This window comes from Humulus lupulus, chromosome X (genome assembly GCF_963169125.1).
Source record: "Humulus lupulus chromosome X, drHumLupu1.1, whole genome shotgun sequence".
Classification (NCBI taxonomy): domain Eukaryota; kingdom Viridiplantae; phylum Streptophyta; class Magnoliopsida; order Rosales; family Cannabaceae; genus Humulus; species Humulus lupulus.
The window spans coordinates 166,347,870-166,354,882 of NC_084802.1; the positions used below are offsets into that span (position 1 = coordinate 166,347,870).

The 7,013-nt window shown below is 33.5% G+C and overlaps 1 long non-coding RNA gene across 1 annotated transcript; it reads left to right on the top strand.

Annotated features, from left to right (window-relative positions):
* The first annotated feature begins 5,784 nt into the window (after positions 1 to 5,784).
* Positions 5,785 to 6,725, top strand: LOC133803643 (uncharacterized). The gene is made up of 3 exons (XR_009878077.1): positions 5,785 to 5,916; positions 6,240 to 6,340; positions 6,680 to 6,725. It is a non-coding gene; the product is annotated as an uncharacterized LOC133803643 (long non-coding RNA).
* Positions 6,726 to 7,013: the final 288 nt, after the last annotated feature.

Consider the following 7,013-nt stretch of genomic DNA (forward strand, 5'->3'; position numbering starts at 1 on the left):
ATTTTCCGACAATGATATTGTGCCACTGAGTATCTCCCCTAGATTCTTAATAACGTCTATCTCCAAAGACTAATTAGTCAGTCAATTCAATTGGCATCCCAGAAGATATAGATAGGTTGGGACCTGGAAGATGAGTTGGGCCTGTATTTTAGTCCCGGTTCCTTTGTTATGCTCGCGGCCATCGAACGTTGTTGGGCCTGATGGTGCTTGGGCTATCTGGGGTTTCATCCTTCCTCGTTCACCAGGTTCAGGATGGGTCCGGACCTTTTAGGAAGGCCTACAGACCCTTTGGGTCATGCCACGTGTCACGGGTGGAAAACAGGGATAACATTTACCCCTAAGTCTTCATCCATGTTAGCACGGTGGAGACTTGCCTCGCTCTCCCGGGTTCATTTACTTGGGGTCCATTTGTGTGTTTCAACTAGATAGTGCATCTGCGCCACTCTCCCCCTAAAGATCTTAAAAGAATCTTTTGATTGCCCAAGTTACTGATGGGTGTCAATGTAATTCTCGAGACGTCCTATTTGTATGAAAAAGGTTTATTGGTTACTCGAGTTGGTTGTTTAATGCTTTTACACCATCCGGAACCCTTTGGATGGGAATAGTCTTGAGATTTTTAAAATGGGCCTTTCGATGATGTAGATGCAAATCGTGTATTGAAAAATCCACAATTTAGTGTTCGATTATGCCAATTAATGCCCCTGCATCATCTGGGACAATCTAATGGGGATAATCTTGAGATCCCCACTATGGACCGTTGGATCAAATAGTGGATTTTTACCCTATAAATACCTCGACATGCTCATTTCCAAACTTTACCACTACAAGAAAAACCACTTTTCACAACACATGGTTACAAGACTATTAAAAAAGTATTATAAAACCTAGTTAAAAAAATAGGACATAAAATGTGCTATAGTGTAAAATTGGCTGGTCAATGAATTTATTTAGAGGGAAACTAAAAACATATAACTTTATGTTTTTTTCTACTTATCTCTCTCGTGTTCTCCTCTATCTCACCCAAATCACTCTCCCTCTGATAGCTTCTCTCATCTTTATCATGTTCATTTTCTCTTACATCTAGATTCTAATTAGTGTAGAGCTTAACAAATGAGGCAGTGGCGATGGTGAATCGGAGAATGGCATGGTCGATTTGACGTGTCAGGTACACCTGATGGAGAAGGAAGATGCGAAGAGGTGCGAGAGGGAGAGGAAGGAGTTCGAGGAGAGGGAGAAGGCCTGGCTCGAGGCCGTGGAGATGAAAAGGAACAAGATGGAAGAAGAAGAAGAATATGAGGAACAACGAAAGAAGGCACTGGACGAAGAGTCTCGGAAACAGCAGATACTTTCTTCTTTTCTTTACTTTCTCGGAGTATTTTGGTTTTAACGACTGTTTGGTTGCTGGAAAAGAATGAAAAACTAACCAAATTAATATAATATACCTAAATCTTTGATATATTGATACGGAAAGAAGATAAGAGAGTCGAAACAGTTAAATGTGTGCGGGTGTAGCCAGCTAGCCATGGTTAAATTAAACAATTGCAATGTTTAACCTTGATTATTGAGGCTCTCCAGTCGTATCCTATAAATACCAGTTGATTCTCTCTACTGGAGCCTGAGTAGTGATTTGAAGAATCCGAGATCTCCTCTCTCTCTGTCAAGTTTGCTTGATTCATTGTCCCAGTACTTTTTTTTCAGTGTTAATTTTCGATCACAGGAACGTTCAATGCATATTCAGCTATTCATTCATAGCTTTTGTTTTATTTTATTTAAATTTTATTAATTCTTGTTTGGATGATGAGAAAATGGATGGGTTTAGGGGTAAAAAAGAAAACTTGAATTGTGCTTGGGAAGAAAAGAAAATCAATGGACAAGGAGTCTTGGTTTTCTTCTATGCGAAAAAATAAAATTCAATATTTTTTTTCTGGAGTTTAAGAATAAATTATGTTGTTAATGTTGGGTCGATGTTGAATTAACCAACAGATTTTAATTATGGTCACAAGAATAAATTGAACTGGATCTAATGAATTTGAGTTTTAATCATATTAAGAAGATTGGTTAACCATCTGATTTTGGCTATAATTAAATGAATTTCTTGAATTTTTTCTTTGTGATGCTCAATTCTTGTGTCAAAGGTCTCATGGGATGGATAACTTATTTTATTTGATCTTTTAAGAAAGTCATTGGAAAAAAAAAGGGAACTTGAATGAATTTCTGGGTTTTCTGCTCTCTCATCTGCACGTTAGATTTTTTGAATTTTATGGTTTGTGGGTAAAGAATTTGAGTCAAAAGTATTTATGTTCATTGATGATTATATTTTGGGGTGAGAGTTATGACTTTATCTCCTTTTGGTGTGTATTTTAAGACTTCTTTGTCACACATACCCTTATATATAGCTTGTTAATTAAAATGGAGCATGACTTTATAACAAACAAGTAAATGAGATGAATGTAGAATGTTGATACCTCCATTGTGATTGCCTTTTCAGTTTCCCCATCATTCACTTATAATTTCAAACACCTTCCGGTTTTGGTGTATTGATCTAGTGATGCTTCCTGCAAGTGGGATGTGAATTTGTTAACCTAACCAGCTGGAAGGTTGCAATATGCGAGGAGTATATGAAGTCAAGTTTTAAGGTACCGCCTTCTGTTTGGTGCTGGTTGTTTTGATCATCATTCATGTGCTACAGCTACATTTTTAACTTTGTATTGAGTAGTTAAAAAGTTATTATTTGATATACTCTTGCATTCGTTGCATTCGTTGCATGCTTTGAGGAAATCTCTCTCTCTCTCTCTCTCTCTCTCTCTCTCTCTCTCTCTCTCTCTCTCTTTTGTTTATACTTTTGGATTTCATTACCATACAAAGAAAAGTTGTGAGACAGTGAGACCATCTCTTTCTTAAACTGTATCTAGCTCCATTCTTTCATTCATTTACTGAATACCCTTTCGGGTATATACGAAAAAATAAAGGTTGTGAAGTGGTAATAAGCAATGTCAACGCCTAAACCAGAAGAGGCAATACATCCACCTATGGACCTTCAGCTTCAAGGTTTAGAGTACTGTATTGAATAAAATCAATTTTGCGGTATGTTCATTTCTTCATTTATTGATTCTTTATGTTATTTTTCTTCTATTTTTTATTTTAAAGTGTTATTTGTTTCATTTGGAAAAATAGGGGAGGCAGTATTTCTGGGTTTTCAGCACTACATTTTGGCCCTTGGAACTGCAATGATAATCCCTTCTTTCCTTGTTCCTTACATGGGTGGTACTGATGTGAGCTCATTTTTCATAAAAGACCAATATTTATTTTTAAGCAAGAAATTAATATAGTTTGTGAGCGGATCCTTTAATGTTTACTCATACTAATTTTGCTCATCCTCTTATCTAAGGAATTAACACACTTCTTCAAACTCTCTTTAGAACCATATTGTCATTCATGGCCCCTATTATATCTGTCATTCATGATTCATCATTGGCTAGTATTGAGGACCCTCATATTGTAAGTGCAACCCTTCTATTCTTGAATAAGGTATTTCCTTTTCCTTGATATCACTAAAGCATTCTTTTATGGTATGACTTCTTTGCTATCTATGTGTTGTAAGGAAGGTTACTTTTCTTGTACATTTTTCTAGAGATTTCTCAACACCATAACAGCAGTCCAAGGTGCTTTGATAGTAGCATCAAGCATACAGATTATCCTTGGATACAGTCAAATTTGGGCAATCTGTTCCCAGTAAGATTTATCTATCTTGGAATTAAAGGTAGTTTATATCAAGGTAATTATGTCTGTTCTTTCACCTTCTCTCCTATTTTGTGATGTTTTTCTCAATTCTCAATCAGCTGCCTCTCTCTCTCTCATGCTTATATATATATATGCAACTAATTTTATTTTTATTCTACATTCTGTAAAAAATACAGCTCTCTTTCTTCCTCACTGATTCTCTCTCTCTCACTCTCAAATCGACCCACTGCTCTGCCTCTAGTCCTCCATCGTTACTAGCTCCGTTGCTCTGCCGAAATCCTAAACAGAGCACACGATTAAGGTTATATATTATATTAGTTTTATTTAAGTTTATATATAAATATATATGCTTTCATTTAAGTTTTATTATGTTGTTTAGTTTCATTTAAGCAATTATTTTAATATATGTATTAGTTTTTTTAGTTTATATATATATGTATTAGTTTTAAGTAATATTAGAATATTGATGATTAATATATTGCTAAAAAAATAACATTGTTTATGTGGGGAAAGAACAAAAATCAGATTATAATATGTTGAAGTATAAATTGTATTATGAGTTTGAATTAGTAGTTTTCTATGAAGTTAATAAATAAATTAGAATAAAAAACTATGTTATATCCATGAAGTTAATAACTTGATCAAGTTATTGACAATGAAAGCTTGTTTTGTCTTTAAGCTTACGTTTTTGTGGTTTTGCAGGCCACAAACAATTAGTATAATACTTGCTTCTGGGAGCTTGTTAAATCAGGAAAAAGAAAAATTGAGGCTCAAAATATATTAAAGGTGCAACACTTGCTCACTCTGTTACCATTTTTTTTTGACAATATATTATTTTATGGTTTAAGAGCACAATAACTTACTAAGTCCCAACTATTGTGGCAGTATTAGCTTGACTTTCAGTTCCTGCAAAAATCCGTGCCATTCCAAAGTCTGAAATCTTGGGATTCATATTCAAATCAAGTAGGATGTTACTGGCTTTCAGGTATCTGTTTAAATTTCTCCATCTCTCTCTCTGCTCCTTCTAATTAAATTTCTCTGATATATATATCTCTCTCTCTCTCTCAAACTTCAACCCTCTATATTTATAGCAAAGAAAACCCCAATATTTTGCATAAATTAAGAAATCTGAATACACATATGTATAATATACTTGTTTATAGTTTATATTATATACATGACACATGGACAATTTAAAGATGTGTATATATGTAGAGAGAAAGAGAGAGAGAGAGAGAGAGAGTGTGTGTGTGTGGGTGATATAGTAGGCTGGAACTAGCTAGATAGGACCCATGGCAAAGATTCTCTGTTAGTGTGTGAACAGATATAATAAGGTTGTGGACAAGTACATACCTATATATATGTTGAAAATAAATTAAAAAGGGTCGCATGTATGTGTTAATTATAAATCTAACAGATGTCACAGTTCTGTCTGAATGGGGAATTCTTTTCTTGGTAATCCTTTTAATCAGCATTATTTTACTATGAAATTTTGTTTCATGTAAAAGAATTGTTACTAGAATTTTCTCTTCCTCTTCCTCTTCCTATCCTTTAAGAATCATCTTGTCAATGCTCTTAATATTCTCACAAATCCTTAACTCATTCAAAAGGTGTGTACTATGATATTACTACTTCAATTTCAGAGTTGGTCTCATTTTGATTTTGAAACTTAATTTTGAACAATGCCAAAATTTAATATTATAAATATGAAGATAGATTATTTAAATGAATTGTGGTGTTAGAAGATAATGCTAAGAAATATTGTTTCTAGAAACAACTCTTTCATATTTTATTTTCTTTCCTTCATTATATATTTGATGCAACCCACACTGTAAAATGATTATTTTGCTTGTACTTTCTCAGTTCAATTATATCAAAATTTGCAAAGGTCATATGGAGACTAGTTAAGAGAAATGGGATGAAGTATAAAAGTTGAGGGTCGATGCTTGTAATTAACAAAGAATTATATCCTAGGATCATTTGTTTAGCATAGTTTGACTAGAGACCATGTTAACTATTTATTGCAATATATTGTGTAAATCACACCTTATTTACTTTGAACTCTCAATTTATTTATTTATTTTTTCGTTTCAGCTATTTGAAATGGGTTTGGAACTTTCATTTGCACGTCTAAAAGCTCTTGCAAAATTTGCCTTTGGTTTGGGATTGACTCAGGTATAATGTTGAAAACCTGAAAACAACAGTATAATAGCTTGTGATTCTTGCTATTCAAATGGTTCTTTAGAGGGAATAAAAATTGGATGGTTCTTATTCCAAGGGGGAAAACAATGATTCCTTTGTTTTTAAGTGTCAAGTGAAGTACCAATCTTCCAAAATCCTGATATTTCTATGCAATTTATGGTATTGAACTTGGTTTGGTCACATTTTTAGTCTTACTGGACCATTTTCTCTAGTTCAGACATGATATGGACTAGTCCTTTATGAATGCTGAATGGACATTTGACCATATGGTCCCCATTCTTGTTTTATTCTTGAAGGTCATCTTGTCTACACTTGCTTTCACAGCGTTTGAACTTCCTTCTAACAATGTTATTGGAAAAGAATCCTGGAGTTCCTTTTCCACTCAAGGTCTGATTTGGTGAGAATTTTATTCTATCTGCAACTTTAATCTTTGTCGCAAGTGATCAACATTGCTTTCAATTTTGAATTGCTTTTCTATAGTCCTATTAATTCTTTAGTTTATTGCATGAATTTCTAATGTCTGATTTGTTCATTGGATTATTTTACTCAGTCGCCTGAGTAGAATGCATAAGACATACATTAATCTTGTTTAATTTTTCTCATCTTCTTCAATAGACAGGGAATAGTGTTTTTTTTCACTTAATTGAAAACTTTCATTCTCCCTAAGGTAACATCTAAACTACCTTTTTTTTTCCAAATTTTCTATGGAACTCTGACTAGAATGTTCCCATGGCAGGTCAATATAAGAAGTGTTGATGAGGCTATTGTGATTGGTGTTGCTCTTTCTCTGTCTTCATCAGCTTTTGTTCTTCATGTAATTTTATTTTAGAAGTGTAGAAAATGAACAGAAACTAATAAATCATACAACTAATAAATGTATATATATTCACATGTACAAAGAAAACATTAAAACAACAATATGAAAAATAAAGCAAGCAAGCTGTTCTCAAAAAAAAGAAGACAAAGAAACAAGAGAAGAGCTACAAGAAATCACCCTTTCTAAAACTTATCAAAGAAAACAAATTATTGCTAGTATTTACTATCTTTAAATAAGAAACACATCATGGAAC